At 41.8% G+C, this 17,721-nt stretch overlaps 1 protein-coding gene across 4 annotated transcripts in view; it reads left to right on the top strand.

Moving 5' to 3' along the window:
• LOC149783527 (uncharacterized) overlaps nt 1-17,721 on the top strand; it is a 78,065-nt gene that overhangs the window by 44,997 nt on the left and 15,347 nt on the right. Inside the window, exon 1 of one of the 4 annotated variants that reach the window (XM_089931772.1) lies at nt 15,423-15,923. The exons of 1 other annotated variant lie outside the window; for it this stretch is intronic. The gene's annotated coding sequence lies outside the window, so the exon portion shown is untranslated. Of the gene's footprint in view, nt 1-15,422; nt 15,924-16,986; nt 17,133-17,721 lie in introns of those variants that run through there. 2 more of the 4 variants (XM_089931771.1, XM_089931773.1) reach the window with 2 other exon arrangements.

Raw genomic sequence — 17,721 nt, forward strand, 5'->3', positions numbered from 1 at the left:
GAACACGGAGGGGTCGATCCTTTGAAAGAAGCTTGTACCATTGCCAAAGCGTGTTCCTTAATGTACCGCCAACGATTCATGCCTGAAAACACCGTGGCTGTCATCAGTCCTCAAACGACCCACTATGTCAAGCGTCAATACTCGGTCAAAGCCCTACGTTGGTTACATTACTTGTGCGACAAGGAAGACAAATGGATTCAGCATGCCCGCAACGGAGGAGGCGAAAAGACCATCGCAACGTATTCGGTAGATGGATGGGACTTAGAAAACCCCAAGATCGTGTACGAGTTTAACGGTTGCTTATTTCACGGATGTCCCGTCTGTTACCCTGACCGTGACACTAAAAATCAGTTTTTGCAACGAACCATGGAAGACTTGTACCAGGACACTTGTCGGCGACGCCTAAAGCTAGAACAGCAAGGATACCAAGTGGTGGAAATGTGGGAACACGAATACGATCACCGTATGAAAACCGATCCCGAGTTTAAACGCCTCGTGGAAAGTTACCAGTTCATGGACCCGCTGAACCCGAGGGATAGTTTGTACGGAGGAAGGACCAATGCCACCTGTTTGCTGTACCAAGCCGACGAAGAGAAAGGAGAAGAAATCAAATACTTGGACGTGTGTTCGCTGTATCCCTACGTGTGCAAATATTGTCGCTTTCCTGTAGGGCACCCGCAATTGCTGACGGAACACATCGACCTGAAAAACATTCGACAATACGAAGGCTTGATCAAGTGTAAAGTTTTGCCTCCCACGAACCTATACCATCCCGTCTTACCTCACCATTGTCAAGGCAAACTGATGTTTCCCTTGTGCCGTACTTGTGCCGAAACGTGCAACCAGGACCAACCTTGCCATCACAGCCAGGAAGAACGGGCCTTGACGGGAACCTGGGTCAGCGTGGAATTGTTCAAAGCTCTGGACATGGGATACCAACTGTTAGAAGTGTACGAAATTTGCCACTTTCCCAAGACACAACAGTACCACAAGGGTGACCCTACTCAGAAAGGCATTTTCGCCGACTACGTGGATGCCTTTTTGAAACTGAAACAAGAAGCCAGCGGCTATCCTTCCTGGTGTCACACTCCCGAAGACCAAATACAATTCAAAGAGAAATACTACGCACAAGAAGGCATCTCTTTAGACCACATCGAAAAAAACGAAGGCAGGCGATCGTTTGCCAAAGTGATGTTAAATTGCTTGTGGGGTAAAATGGCACAACGACCGTGTTTACCGAAGACGGAATATTTGACAGAACCTTCCCGCTACTTCCAGATGATTCACGACAAAACCAAATACATGAAACACGTGGACGTCGTTCGAGAGGATTTGATCTTGGTCAATTACGAAGAAGATCTGGACTTTGTACAAGACGACCCTTTTGGAAATGTCATCATTGCGGCTTACGTGACAGCTCATGCTCGCTTAAAATTGTACGAAGCTTTAGAACTGTTAGAAGAACGCGTCCTGTACTTTGACACGGACAGTTGCATTTACATCCATCACCCGAGTCAACAGCACCCTGACATCGAAGGAGACCGTTTAGGAGCCTGGACAGACGAGCATCCCGACGACAAGATTCTAAGTTTCGTCAGTGGTGGTCCCAAAAATTACGGCTACGAATAACGGGACAAACAAGGAGAAGTGCACACGACGTGCAAAGTGAAAGGACTGACTCTGAATCATCGTACCAGTCGAGTGGTCAACTTTGGGGTATTGAAAGAAGCCTTGCAATCGGGAGAGGATGGAAACTTTAAAGTGACCACCTATCAACCGAACAAGATTGTACGTTTACCCACTCACCACATCGTCAGTCGACCCTTGGAAAAAGTCTATCAAATTGTATACCAGAAGCGAGTGCGACTTCCCAATCACTTCACCTTACCGTACGGTCACGTCGGTATTGGTCTGTATATGAAAAGGAACCCTAGGCAAGATCGATAGTTCATTGTTCATTGAAGAAACTTACCATGTCGTTGACGAAGAAGAAACCAGATTGGTTAGGAGTCAAATGTTGGACATCACCGAGACCAGGGTTTTGAGGCTTGGACACAAGAGGTGGCCCAGTATGCACGAGAGTTATTCAAGGAAAAAAGTTACTTTTCAACCTGTGTTAGTGACGGTGCCAGAAGAACCCGTCACCCAGGACAGGACTGTCGTGGACAGGCCTGAAAGACCCTTTCGGGAGGACACTTGTGTGACCTTACCCCTACTATAGAACTGGTTAGAACTTTACCCAAAACATGTTGTACAGACACTTGTGTTTATTCCACGTTCATGGTTATCATGTGCCTTTTATTCTTGTACTTAAGCCTTTGGCTTTTATGCATTTTTGTCTTTCGTATTCATGTTTGAAACATTCAATAAACGTGTTCTGAAAAAGTATATAAACTCTTGTCTTGTTTGTTTTTTCGTGTCACAAGTGACATTCCTCACACCATGGCTACCTCTGCTGTCTCTGCTCCCTCTTCCTCTACTGTCAAAGTCATCGACGAACACTTAGATCGTGCCAGTTGGGAGGCTTTGTATCTTCGCCATCCCTTTAACATGCTCATTGCTGGACCTAGCGGTTCAGGCAAAACCGAATTCGTCAAACGTTTGATCGAACATAAACATCATTTGATCGATCCACCCCCTGAACGAATCGTGTGGTGTTACAAAGAGTGGCAATCGGCGTACAGCCTCTTGCGAGAAAGTCAAGGCGATTCCATCGTGTTTGTGGAAGGCATTCCTAAAGAAGACGACGGCATCGTCTCTGACTCCCGTCAAACCCATTTGGTCATTTTTGACGACATGTTAGGAGAAGACGAAGAAGAAATTAAACTGTGGTTCACGCGCAAAGGGCATCACCGTAATGCCAGTGTCGTTTACATCACCCAAAATTTGTTTCAACAAAGTAAAGCCCATCGCACCATCAGTCTCAATGCGCATTACGTGGTCTTGTTTAAAAGCCCTCGAGATAAATCGCAAGTGCAAGTCTTAGCCAAACAGTTAGGAACGCCTTGGCTGACTCAGGCGTACGATGATGCCACTCAAACTCCACACGCCTATTTACTCGTCGATTTGAAACCTACGACTCCCGAGGATTTGCGATTTCGTACCCACTTGTTTCACCACTGGTGCCAAGACGGAGGGCCTGTCCTGTACACGTCTCCGTCCTCGACTTCATTTCACTCCCCATAAAAAATCTATAAAAACCTCAGACCCTTTTTCGTCTGTCTCACTCTCAGCGCGAACATGAAGTCCCTTCAGTCGCATCTTCCCGTCAAATTGATTCGTGCCTTGTATGGCATCAGTCGAGAAAAAGATCCACAAACACGAGCTCGTGTCTTAGAAGCTAGTCTCAAAGAAGTCTTACGATGGTTCACGGTGACGGCACGTCAATTACTCCAAGGAATCATTCAGATTCCTCATCAAACCAAACGCTTTTTCGATCGAAACAAAGTCGCTTTGGTCCAACTGGCCGATCCCCGCATCGACACTCAAACCAAAAAACAAATCATTTTGAAACCTGGAGGGAGCGGTACTCTAGGAGGGGTCATCATTCGCTCACTCTTAAGATGGGATCCTAATGCCCCCAAAGTTATACCCAAGACAAAAGTCCAACGAAGCCCCAAGAAGAAAAAGACCAGGTCCCCAAGGAGAACTTCTCCAGAGGCAGGACCCTCCTCTGACCAGACACCACCCAGGAAAAAGAAATGAAGCCCCCAGAAAAAGAAAAGTCCACAGAAAACTAGTCACAAGAGAGGCACTTCGGCCAGGACGCAACCTTACACTCGCAAACCACGACCTGCCACGGCGGTGACTGCGTCTCCGGCAGCTTCACGTTTGTCCACTTCTCCGTTAATGACACCCAGAACTGAAGAGTACTTGGAGACGTTGATCACACCAAGAACTTCTCCGTTGATGACCCCCAAAAGAACTTCCCCAGTGGCAGGACCTTCCAATTTAGTGGCAGTGGCTGCTGCTCACAAAGTACCTTCTCCCAAAATCAAAATTCAAGAAAGATCGGGCATGTTACAAAGTTTACTGGATTTGTCCAAGCAAGAACTGGCTCGATTTAGTCCGTTGCGTACCCCTGCACGACGTGTCATGCCTGTCCTCAAACTGATACGACGTCAAGACAATCAGTGGCGACGCGTTCCAGTATAAAAAAGGCCTGTGACCAAGTCGGGTATCAGTGTTTTTTCGGTGCTCCTGAAGACTCAAAGATGTCACCCTCCAGAAAACCCCAAGGAAAGAAAAGGAAAGGACTGCCACCACGTTTAGCCAAACATGGGGACATGTTATCTGTCCTGTCCAAAGCTTCTTCACCCCTACGAAAAAAACTCATTCAAACGGCCTCCAAAGAGGTCATCGATACCGTGTGCGAATGTTGTTTGAACGTTTTGAAAGGCACGATCCCTTTGTCCAAACACCAGAAACAATGCTTAAGCAAACATCGTCACGTTCTTCGCCAAATGGTTCGAAAGAAAATTCCCATTCGTCAAAAAAAGAAGATGTTAGTGCAACGTGGAGGTATTTTACCTCTCTTGTTAGGCCCCATACTGAAAGGAGTCTTGGGAACCATGTTGGGAGGACTGGTGGGAGCAAGATGAAAAGGCCTTCTTAAGTCCCAAGATCTCAGAATCGACCCCTGACAACACCATGGAAGGACGAAAACTAGCTTTAGTGCCTTACAAACGATGGATGGAATACCATCGGTGGCAAGAACAACGCACCCCGCATTTACCTCCCAATCCCCATTTGAGCGAGATGTCCCAGTTACAACACGAATTGCAGTCCTTGATGGATCGCCAAGATTTGTCCGAAACAGAAAAATCGCAAAAGTACGGTCAACTCTTGCAACGACTGCAACTCTTTCACCAGAAAGCTTTAGACGAAACAGCTCTACCCACTCTGAAACATTTTAAGACCTTGATGAAAAGTCCAGCACCATCACCAGTACCAGTACCAGTACCAGTACCACCAGTACCCGTGACCAAGACAGAAAAAGGAGAAGAAAAGGAAGGGTTTCAAACTCCACCAGAAAAAGTACGCAAGTTAACAACACCACCTACCTCCAGAATTGGATGGATTAAAAAGATGATGGCCACCCCTTCTTCCTCAGAAGAGAAAAAGAAAGTGAAGACAGAAGTGAAGACAGAAGTGAAACAAGAACCGATATCCCCCGCTCAAACATCCTTCTCCTCTTCGACGCCTATTGCTGGCCGCACACGCAAAGCATTGCAATCCAAGAAAATACCCCAAGAGAAAAAGAGTAGCATCCTCCAAGAGTGGGTGTCTTATTAACACACCAACCAACACAAAAAAATGGAAAAAGTCTTAGCCAGCATTTACTACGATCCCTCGCATCCTGCAGGTTACGCAGGAGTTCAAAAATTGTATCGTGCTGCCAAAACTCGACTGAAAAGTCTCCGTTTACCTCAAGTGCAACGATGGTTACAAGAACAAGCTACCTACACTTTACACAAACCCATTCGACGCAAGTTTGCCAGAAGTCGCACCCGAGTGGAAGGCATCGATCATCAATGGCAAGCCGATTTAGCCGATGTCTCTCATTTGGCCAGCTACAATCGTGGCTACAAATATTTGTTTTGTGTCATCGACGTCTTTTCCAAATTTGCCTGGGTCGTGCCCTTGACTTCCAAATCGAGCAGCGAGTTAGTGCGAGCCCTGCAACGAGTGTTGAAACAAAGCGGTCGTCACCCTCTTCGATGGCAAACGGACAAAGGTACCGAATTTCTGAACCAAGCTTTCCAAAAAGAATTAAAGAAACGTGACATTCATTTTTTTACCACCGAGAATCCCAAAACCAAAGCCAGCATCGTGGAACGTTTTCAACGCACTTTGAAAGAACGCATGTGGAAATATTTTACGCATCACCACACTCTGAAGTACATCGACATCTTACCGCACCTGGTGCAAGCGTACAACCAATCTTACCATCGAAGCATCGGACGTGCCCCGCAAGACGTGACTCCCGAGAACGAAGTGTTGGTGTTTGAGCGCCTGTTTGGTACGTCCCCGACGAGGGCTGTCCCCAAGAAAAGTGGAGAGTTGGCCGTAGGAGATTGGGTGCGCATTGGCAAAACCAAACGCACTTTCGACAAAGGTTACTTACCTAACTGGACGACCGAATTGTTTCGCGTCACTGGACGAGTGCATGGCCGTCATCCTGCCGTCTATAAATTGGAAGACATGAACGGAGAAGTGCTCAAAGGAACGTTTTATTTGCCCGAGTTACAACGTGTCACCAAAAAAGAAGACGACGTGTACGACATCGAAAGCATTCTCGAACGCAGAACCCGTAAAGTGGGCAAGCGACGTGTCAAAGAAGTCAAAGTACGTTGGAAAGGATATCCGCCCAGTTTTGATTCTTGGATCGACGCTTCGCAAGTCATCGACTATAAAAAGAAGTGACCATCATGCCTTTTCACACAGCAGACGCAGCTACGTCGACCACTCCTCCTTCCCCTAGTTCTTCTGTGCAAGATTTACAAAAACAACCCTTGTGGGTGTGGTGTGGAGAACGTGTGCCTAAAACGCAAATCGTCTTTTTCTGCCAAATCTTCGTGGTGTATTGTGTCATCGGGGCAGCCATCGCCAATTTGAGTTTGCAACAAGGAGACAAACAATTGTGGACCATTTTATTGAGCAGTTGCATCGGTTACCTGCTTCCTAATCCCTCCCTGAAATTCACCTCGAACGGGAACCACGGGAACCTTGTGTCCAGTGCCAGTGCCAGTCACCACTTCAATCACAACCAGAACCCCATTTTAGACGGAGACACGCCTCTGACGTCCACTAACCCCTCGGACAGCCACAGAACTCTGGAATTATGAGTCACCAAAGCCAATTTTACTTAACTTTACCCAGTGACAGTTCCATGGAGGTGTTTCCCAAGAACACGTTGTGCTGTTACACGGCCAAATTACCTCAGGCCATCCCCTTAGATCACGAAGCCCATTGGGAAGTGGCTTTAGTAGAAATGATTCACCCGACCCAAGTCCTCAATGTCCTTCCCAATCAAAATTTTTTTGATGTGGAAGTTCATGACGAGCAAATGCAACAGTGGATGGATAGCAATGTCAAATATGACAAGAAAACCCGTACACAAAAGTACACCACCTATCACTTGTTCATTCCCCCAGGCTATTATTTTAGTGGTCAACATTTGGTCAGCACCATAGCCTCCAGGTTTAATGTCGTGTTTCTGAAAGCTTTGGAGCATGTCAACAAAAGTGTCACCATGGAGTACCACAAAGCAGCTCGTCGCTTCTTGATGAAATTTGAACGAAGTAAAATCATGTCCATTTTATTTTGTCCTGAATTGTTTGACATGTTGGGCGGAGACATGGACATGAGAAAGGCCATGCTCAAGAAAAACGAATTACCCATCGTTTACGACAACGAGTCTTTTAGCAAGTTATTTCGTGCCCCGGTAGAACTGAACCAAGGACTGAATTTGATGTTCGTGTATTCCGATGTGGTGGAGTACAACGTGGTGGGACACACCTCCGTACCGTTACTGCGTGTCATTCCTTTCAAAGTAGATTCTGTCACGAACGCTGACGAGGAAGGTGGAAACACTTACCACGTACACCGCGAATTTGTCCATCCTCACTATTTGCCTGTCAGTAAGTCGTATTTGGACACGGTCAACATTGCTATAAAAGGAGATCTGGGACAAAATATTCCATTCACCAAAGGAAAAGTCACGGTGAAACTCCATTTTCGAAAACGGTTCTCTCACGATTCGTAAGTCATGTATCCAGTGTACCGAGGGGTTGCTCGACAGCGAGGACACGGTTTAGGAGACATGTTAAAATCGGCCTTTCGTTCGGTGGCCCCGGTGTTGAAACCGATGGTGACACGCGGTTTCACGCCTTGAAAGATGCGGCACTGACGCAAGGCAAAGAATTTCTCCAAAATGTCATCATCGACAAACAAAACCCTAAAGAAGCCTTCATGAGGGCAGGCAAAAATGTCTTGCTGCAAACGGGCAAAGACATTTTAGGCCAACGAGAAACACCTATAAATGCCCTGCACGCTACCGAGTCAGGCATTCAGCAAGGACAAGGCAGAAAGAGACGACGAAGAAAACACCCTTTCACCAGACTTCAAGCGAGAAAGGCCAAGAAAAGAAGAACCTTTCGAGACTTAGACGTTTTCGATTATTGATAAAAAAGAGACAAAAAAAATGATGCACCGAGAATCTTGCGCTTGTTCCAAGACGGAACTGGATCTGTTTGCCATGCCCCCCACGATGATGACGATGCAAGAATCCCAGTGGGTGGAATTTCACCCCGTCTCCTCACTGACCGATTCCGCTCCCATCGAGTTTAAAATCAAAGGACAGCCCGAAGATTACATCGATCTGAATAGCAGTTACTTGTACCTGAAAGTCAAAATTCTAGATAAGACTGGAGGTGCTATAGACGATGAAGCAGTAGCTCCCGTCAACAATTTCATGCATTCCTTGTTCAGTGGAGTGGACTTGTACTTGAATAACAAACTGGTCAGTAGCAGCATGGATACTTACCCTTATCGTGCCTACCTGGAAAATCTCTTGACGTACGGAATAGATGCCAAGAACACTCATCTCAATGCCTGTGTGCTATGGGAAGCTGACGAACCTACCAAGTTTGAAATATTGGAAACTGATGAAAAGAAAGACAACAATGATGGATTTCTAGAACGAAGAAAGAGAATCACGGGAGCCGACACAAGTTTAGAACTGATGGATCGTTTGCATTTGGACATGTGGTTGCAAGAAAAGTATTTGCTGAACGGGGTGGATGTCCGCCTGAGACTGAATCGTAGCAGTGCCGCTTTCCATTTGATGGCTGATAGTGACGGTTACAAAACCAAAATCCTAGAAGCCAGACTCTACGTACGCCGTGTGGAAGTTTTACCTAAAGTGGGAAACGACATCAGTCAGACGTTGAGTAGAACGACTGCCAAGTATCCCATACGACGCGTGCAAGTGAAAACCTTCACCATTCCCAAGGGACAGCGATCCATGATCGAAGATCATCTGTTCCAAGGACAGTTACCCAAACGTTTGATCGTTGGTATCGTCGAGAATACAGCCTTCAACGGAGCTGCCGAAAAAAATCCTTTCTACTTTCAACACTTTGGCGTGTCCAAAATCGAAGTCAGTCGCGATGGCAAGACCTTGTGTACCCGACCTTTCGAACCTGACTTTACCAAGAAGAATTACTTGAGATCGTACTTGTCCCTGTACGAAGCCACCGGACAGTTAGGAACCAATACCAGTCACGGTATTACGTACGAGGATTATGCAGGTGGCTACGCTTTGTGGGCTTTCGATTTCACTCCAGACCAAGGCAGCGACGAGGGACATTTCCACCCTACAAAATCCGGCCAGATTCGTGTGGAAATTCAGTTTAAAGACCGAGACCCTGATGAAACGGTGAACGTCATCCTGTATGCAGAATTCGATAATACCATAGAAATCAACAGTTTGAGAGAAGTCATCCTAGATTACTAGAAACCATGGAAGACTGTTATCCCTCTTTACCTAGTGGAGAAACTTTTAGTGTTGCATTGTTGTTAAAAAATGTCAGAGTTTTTGTTTAGTGTTAAGTGATTTTTGAATAAAAAATGTTGTGTTTTGAAAAAATTGTTTGATGTTTTATTGTTGGATTATTGTTAAAAATGTTAGAGTTGTTGTTTAATGTTAAGTGATTTTTGAATAAAAAATGTTGTGTTTTGAAAAAAATGCCTTTGTCTTTTGTTTAGCTATAAGAATGTTGGATTGATGCTCTTTCATTTCTTACTATCCCTCTCATGACACTCACTAAACGTTGCGACTCAAAAACCGTGTGGGGGATGTTTTCCTTCACGTCCGCGCTTTGACTTTAAGAACCGGGTTGTTTCCAGTCTAACCATCCATTGTCGACTCATCCTCCTAAGAAGATGTGCTCCAAACTAGCTAAACTCAACGAAGCCTACGTGAATTTGCATAGGGTCAGACACAGTCTGATACCGAAGCCAGAAGAAATAGAGAATGTGAGAATGTTAAAAATCACTGAAGACCTGATAGAAGAGCTCTTCAGAGAAGAAATGAACAGGGAAAAAGAAGAATGGACAGAGAAGTACAGACTTCAGAGACAGCAGCAACAACAACAACAAGAGCAGCAGCAGCAACCTGAACCTGACAGAGGCTTTGTCGATTGCCGTATCGACACCAAAGAGTTCTTCTTTTCTTTCCGAAGAAGCAGACCTATCGCCAGAAAGTCTATCCTCAGAGGACATCGCATTCTTAGAAACTAAAAAAAGAATGCCATAGCAAACAAAAAAACAGCCCTTTTCAGGGCTACCCCAATACTCTAGAAAAGAAATAACGATCGATTTGCCAATGTGTGTAGGTAGAGTAGTGTGAAAATAAACACTAACTCTTTTTTAAAAAATGTGAGGGTATGTGTTTGTGTGTTAGTAAGTGCTTAAGTAAGTTGGTATGAATAGTAGATTAAAATCATGGTTTTTTTGGTGTTTGAGGTGTATATTTGGAGTTAGATTGGATTGCTTTGCGTATGTGGATAGTCTAATGAAGTGATTTATAAAAAATTTTAAAATAGTGATGGGTAGCATAAAAAAGTGAGTGAGTGTTTCTTTTAGGTCCGCGCGTTGTTGTTTTTGGTCATGATGTAGGTAACATCAATTTTATGTTTTTTAGAGGGATGTTTTCCTTCACGTCCGCGCTTTCACTATAAATTGAAACTCGCTGGGCAGTCTAGCTACCCTTGTTGATTGATCAACACCACAAATGAACACGAGACTGTCTAAACTGTTGGAACTTCATGTGCATCTGGAATATGCCAGGCGCCTGTTGAATGAACTGGCCGCGGAAGCCATTGTGGAGGAGGGAAGGATAAGAGAGGAGGAGGAAAGAAGAAAAAAAGAAGAGGAGGAGAGAAGATATAAAGAAGAAGAAGAAGAGGAAAGAAAATACAAAGAGGAGGAGAGAAGAAACAAAGAAGAGGAGGAGGAGGAGAAGGAAAAGAAGAGAAGAAGAATAAATTTCAGAATCCCAGAGAGCGAAAATTGGGATTCTGAAGCGACATATCCTGCCTCTGCTCTCTCCCCCAAAAAAGTAAAAAGTAACTGGGGGATAAGATGTGTATGTGGCGCCAGGCCTGGAAGGTGCCACCATTAACCAGGTGTCCATGAAGTTCCAAAAAAACAGCCCTTTTCAGGGCTACCCAATACTCTAGAAAAGAAATAACCATCAATTTGCCAATGTGTAGGTAGAGTAGTGTGAATATAAACACTAACTCTTTTCTAAGATAGTGTGAGGGTATGTGTTTGTGTGTTGGTGCTTGTAAGAGCTAAGGTATGTTTGTGTGAATAGTAGATTATGGGTTTCTTTATTGTTTCTTAGCGTATGTGGAGAGTATAGTTTGGGTTTTGTAACCGCTCACGTACGATTGTGTGGATAGTAGATTATGGATTTTGTTTATTGTTTCTTAGCGTATGTGGAGAGTATAGTTTGGGTTTTGTAACCGCTCACGTACGATTGTGTGGATAGTAGATTATGGATTTGTTTATTGTTTCTTAGCGTATGTGTTTGTGTGTTTGTGTTTGTGTGTTTGTGTTTGTACCCGCTCACGTACGATTGTGTGGATAGTAGATTATGGATTTGTTTATTGTTTCTTAGCGTATGCGAAGAGTATAGTTTGGGTTTTGCAAGCGCTCACGTACGATTGTGAGGATAGTAGATTATGGATTTTGTTTATTGTTTCTTAGCGTATGTGTTTGTGTGTTTGTGTTTGTACCCGCTCACGTACGATTGTGTGGATAGTAGATTATGGATTTTGTTTATTGTTTCTTAGCGTATGTGGAGAGTATAGTTTGGGTTTTGTAACCGCTCACGTACGATTGTGTGGATAGTAGATTATGGATTTGTTTATTGTTTCTTAGCGTATGTGTTTGTGTGTTTGTGTTTGTGTGTTTGTGTTTGTACCCGCTCACGTACGATTGTGTGGATAGTAGATTATGGATTTGTTTATTGTTTCTTAGCGTATGTGAAGAGTATAGTTTGGGTTTTGTAAGCGCTCACGTACGATTGTGAGGATAGTAGATTATGGATTTTGTTTATTGTTTCTTAGCGTATGTGTTTGTGTGTTTGTGTTTGTACCCGCTCACGTACGATTGTGTGGATAGTAGATTATGGATTTGTTTATTGTTTCTTAGCGTATGTGAAGAGTATAGTTTGGGTTTTGTAAGCGCTCACGTACGATTGTGAGGATAGTAGATTATGGATTTTGTTTATTGTTTCTTAGCGTATGTGTTTGTGTGTTTGTGTTTGTACCCGCTCACGTACGATTGTGTGGATAGTAGATTATGGATTTGTTTATTGTTTCTTAGCGTATGTGGAGAGTAAAGTTTGGGTTTTATTATATGAAATGAAAAAGTAGGGGATGTTTTCCTTCACGTCCGCGCGTTGTTTGGTCATGATCTAGGTAAGATCAATTTTACGTTTTAGGGGATGTTTTCCTTCACGTACGCGCTTTAAGTATAAGAACCCACAGTATTCGTCGTTCAAACCATTCTGCAAAGAATAAAAAAAGAAGATGGCTTCTAACCAAATGGACAAAATACAAACATTACAAGACGTTTTAGACAACTTAGGAATGATGGAGCAGATGTTGATAAGACTGGTTGAAGACCATTATTCCTATAGTCCCCATCGTGTAAAGATGGAAATTAATAACTTAAAAAAGGTAAAGGACAAGATTAGTGGTGTCATGAAAGAGATAAAGGAGGAGAAGGAGGATGAAGAGGAAAGAATAAGAATAAGCAAATGGAACGAAAAGATTGAAAAAGAAGAAGAAAATGAGAAGAGGAAGAAAGAAGAGGAGGAAGAGAAGAAGAAAGAAGAGCAGGAGAAAAAAAAGAAAGAAAAGAAGAGAAAGAGTGTTGGAGATAAAATAAGAACTTGGTGGAGAAAAAGAAGAAACTAGAAGCAGAAGAAAACCCAAAGGCCCTTTTCAGGGCAAGCCATATTTCTCGAAAAGAGATAGCCTTTCCATTGCCTACCCCTTTTTTAAATTTAAATTTAAATTTAAATTTAAAAAAACTTTTTAAAAAAAAAAAAAAAATCCCAAAAGCCCAAACTCTATTCCCCATGTTAATTTCCCTTGTCCCTAGACAGACCCAAACTCTATGTTAAATTCCCATTGTCCCTAGAGTTGCCCACGATTTTTCTCCATGTTAAATTTCCCTTGACGCTAGAGTTGCCCAAGGGGTCTTGTAATGCTAATTCCCATTGACGGTAAAGTGGCCCACTTAACTACTTACCACACACAAAACCATTAGACACTACTGTTGCTATGATATTTCCACACGACACACAAAAATATGAGACACTGCTGCAGCTATGATATTCCCATACGACAATCATAGCCATGGGATACTACAGTAGATATGTTAGTCCCATACGACACAAAAAGCCATGAGACATTACTGAAGTAATATTTCAATGCGACACACAAAGCCACGTAATACTACATTCCAATACGACTAAACAAAGGCATGAGACACTACAGTAGCAATGATTCTCCCATACGACAGACAAAGCCATGAGACACTACTGTAGCAATGATTCTTCCATACGACAGACAAACCCATGAGACACTACAATAGCAATGATTCTCCCATACGACAGACAAACCCATGAGACACTACTGTAGACCTGATATTCCCGTACGAAACACAAAACCAGGAGACACTACCGTAGCTATGATATACCCGTACGACACATTAAACCATGAGAAATTACTGTAGCTATGATATTCCGATAAGAAAGAATAAACAAAGAGACAAGACCGTAGCTATGATATTCCCGTGCGACACATAAAAAACCATGAGACATCACTGTAGCTAAATTTCCATACGACAAAAAAAACAAGAGAACTACTGTAGCAATGATATTCCCATAAGAAAGAATAAACAATGAAACACTACCGTAGCTATGATATTCCCGTGCGACGCACAAAACCATGAGACACCACTGTATCTATGATATTCCCATACGACCCAAAAATCCATGAGACGCTGCTGTATTTGTGATATTCCCATATGACACACAAACCGTGTGATGCCACTGTATTTATGATATTCTCATACAACGCACTAAACTATGAGACACTACTGTAGCTATGATATCTCCATACGACACAAAAAACAATGGGACGTACCGAAGCTCTGATTTACCCGTACGAAAAACAAAACCATGATACATACTGTAGCTATGATATTCCCATATGACACACAAACACAAACACAAACAATGTTGTAATAATGAATTTATAATATTCCCATGCGACACACAAACCAATTAGACAGAAGTGTACCTATGATATTCCCATACGACACAAAAAGCCACGAGACGTTACTGTAGTGATGATAATACCATACGACCCCAAATCCATGCGTTATTGCCGTATCTATGATAACACCATACGAAACAAAAATCCATGAGACACTAATCTTGCTATGATACTCCCATACGACACACAAAACCATGAGACACTATTGTAGCTATGATATTATAATACGATACACAAAACCATGAGACACTACCTCAGCTATGATATTCTTATATACCAAACGAAAACATGAAAAACTACCGTGGCTATGATATCTCCACACCACATACAAACCATGTGATTCTACTATATTTTTGATATTCCTCTACGACACACAATCCATGTGATAATAACGCAGCTATGATATTCCCATACGACAGAAAATGCCATGAGACACTACTGTAGTTATGTTATTCCCATGCGACACACTAAACCATGAGACACTGTTGTAGCTATGATATTCCCATACGAAACACAAAGCTATGGGGCACTACTGTAGCTAGAATAATCGAAAATGACCCATAAATCCCTGAGACCCTATACTATCTATGATATTCCCATACGACACACAAAACCAAGAGACACTATTGTAGCTATGATTTTCCCGTACGAAACACGAACCCATGAGACACTATTGTAGCTATGATATTCCAATACGACACACACAGACCATGTGGTACTACCGTATCTATGATATTCCCATACGAGACAAAAATGCATGAGACACTACTGTAACTATATTATTCACGTACGACACCTTAACCATGTGATACTATTGAATTTCTGATATTCCCATACGACACACAAAAACCATGAGTGATATTCCCATACGACACACTAAACCATGAGACACTACCATATCTATGATATTCTATTTCTCATAGTGGGACTTCATGCTGCTGTTCTTGTTGATTGAGGGCCAGAAGGAATACTTCTAATTCCGGGCACCTCGGTTCCGCCTAATGTGGAATTGATACATGTGTATGAGTTACGAAACGCACAGGAAAACGAATAAAACTCTTTGGTTTCTGATGGTATTTATGTTCGTGTGATAAACCACACTTATAAGAAGTGTATGCATATTTGTGTTTGTGTCTGCATAAGCAGACACCTGTTTGAATACATTTCACTTCCTGATTTGGCCGATTACTTTATCTACATGCAGACTAATATTTTAAGGTTTTATACATTGTGTATCTTTCAAAACGGTACAGGTAGACTTGTCTGTGCAGATGAAATTACAACTATGTTATATACTTAGGCGAGTGATAATGTGAATAAATCGAACTCTTAGCCAAGTATCGGTGTTTGCACATGTATGCTGTTTTAAGGGACAGAAAAGAACAGAACTGTATCGCCAATTCATGTCTAACGAAACATATATGACCGCCTGTACAAATACAAATTAGTATTGTTGGGTGTATAGCGGATAAACGGATAAAGAAAGGTAATCAAGTGAAAGGTAGAGAGAGATATTCTGATCAGTATATTTTGGATGTACTTGACAAAATGGAATAAAAGGTAATATACATGAATATTCTGAAAATATATGGGAACATAGTTATTTGAATGTCAATTCTGTACATTATTTAAAGTAAATTGTATGTTGATATCTTTGTATTTGGGAAACATCATAAAGCAATACACTGCAAGGATTCTATGTATGTATGTATGTATATATATATATATATATATATATATATATATATATATATATATATATATATATATATATATATATATATATATATATATTAGAGCTTAGAAGAAAGTTAATATGATGTATATGTTTTTCTTAGCATCTCTCTGTATGTATGTATGTATGTATGTATGTATGGTATGCATGTATGTATGATACCAACACATATGTGAATCAACTATAAAATATATGTATATTGTATGTAATCAGATCAATCCAAACCAGCGTTGTTATGACTTGCTAGATGGATAAAATCGTGAACTGTTATTGCTCACTATAACTAAGTTCTTCCAAACTTATTCTTGTTTTGTGTATAGTTGGACACATATATAAATTTAATATTATTACATATATCTATAAAAAAAATACTATTTTATCCAACATATGTGACGCATATATCATATTATTACTCATTAATAGATACTAATACAAACGGCAAATATTAGCAAATGATATTTAACTCTCTAGAAAATAATCAATATTCAATACAAGTGTACAACGTTGTTAGGTGTAGACTAAGTATTAACTAACATGTGTCTGCTATTCTTACCTATGTCCTTGTCATTAACTTAAGACAAGCACCTTATCAATACCATCTGTACTCGCGAATAGACGAGTCCAAGTCCAACTACAAACAAAATAAACCCAATCTGCAGTCGCAATCATGCGATGGCAGATCTGGCTCTTTGTTGATTTGTTACTACTGGTTGTTCCCGACAACTGCATCGACCCAGATCTGCCACGCATTATGCGACCGCATATCAGAGTATATGCGGTTTGCAGTAGGATTGAACCTATAAGCGAGTGAAAACGGTAATAAATTTTGTTATCTATATGACTTAGGATAAAACACTAGTCTAGATAAGCTTAGGAGAGACATCTGTACCGTTGAAATAACAACAAAGTGGAGATAAATCTTGGTTTGATTTTGGCAAGTGTTGAAACAAGGATTTGCATTCAAGCTAGAAGAGCCGTTGTGTTATGCAGTGCAGTGATTGGGATAACTGCTATATTCTGAGTGCACACAAAGGGTTTGTTTTTCTGTGCATTTAATTTCATTCAAAGGATGGATATTGCATTGACATTGAGGGAAGTTATAATCCTCGTCGCTTTCATGATACAAAATCATAACTTGTCTTTAAAAAGTAATGAAACGCGTTCTTATGCCGAGCAAGATTTAACCTGTTTACTGGATGAGTACTGTCAAATTTAAATCAGAATAACTCCTTTGAGATACATATGATTTGCATGTTTAGATCTATTCTTTTAAGAAATTGGCTAATTATATAATCTCTCTCTCTCCACACACACACACACACACACACACACACACACACACAAACACACACACACGCGCGCGCGCGTGCATATATACAGAGAAGATTTAAAAAGATAGAACGTAATTCAAAATTTATTTTCAGCAAATATTTGTCTTTCTTTCTTTCTTTCCTTATTTTTTTATTTATGTATGCATGCTTGCATGTATATATGTATCCATTTCTTCATGAATCAGTTGGTGTAATGACCAGTTATATAGATCTATGGTCAAATCCCATAACAATAATTAGTATGGATTCGATTGCTACCCAAATTATCTATCGCGCACAAGTTAAAGCAAAA

This window comes from Sinohyriopsis cumingii, chromosome 14, assembly GCF_028554795.1.
Source record: "Sinohyriopsis cumingii isolate HCF-2022 chromosome 14, ASM2855479v2, whole genome shotgun sequence".
NCBI classification, from domain to species: Eukaryota; Metazoa; Mollusca; class Bivalvia; order Unionida; family Unionidae; genus Sinohyriopsis; species Sinohyriopsis cumingii.